Here is a 429-nt window from a genome sequence, read left to right as displayed (position 1 = left end):
CGGAAACACGGCTCCAGCCCGCGGTGACTGCTCCGAGCTGGCGTGTGGGTACCGGGCCCGGCGGGAGTTAGCCAGTCCGAAAGGAGGCGTGTCATCAGCCGGTCCTGGGTTCGAGAGTTGGTGCTAAGTCCAGGGGCGTAGTCTAGCAGAGCCAATGGGCAGATAGACCTGCACCTATGCGGGTCCCGGTGTTGAGGCGGGTACCACTTTGGAGGGCGGGACCTGGACCCTGTCCAGGACCTGGCGAGGGAGTGAGGGGTGGTGTCCGAGAACTACCACCTGGCTCCCCTTGGGGGCGGAGCCTTATAGAGCGACAGGCGAGCCGACCAATGGAGGACAGGATCTGGGCCTGGCAGCCAATAGGAGCTCTGTGGGCGGTGCCGGCGCGGGAGGGAGGAGGCGCTGGAGCATCACGGATCCGCGAGGCTG

The sequence above is a fragment of the Myotis davidii genome, unplaced genomic scaffold (assembly GCF_000327345.1).
Source record: "Myotis davidii unplaced genomic scaffold, ASM32734v1 scaffold663, whole genome shotgun sequence".
Taxonomy (NCBI): domain Eukaryota; kingdom Metazoa; phylum Chordata; class Mammalia; order Chiroptera; family Vespertilionidae; genus Myotis; species Myotis davidii.
Note: the sequence above shows the minus strand (reverse complement) of the source record.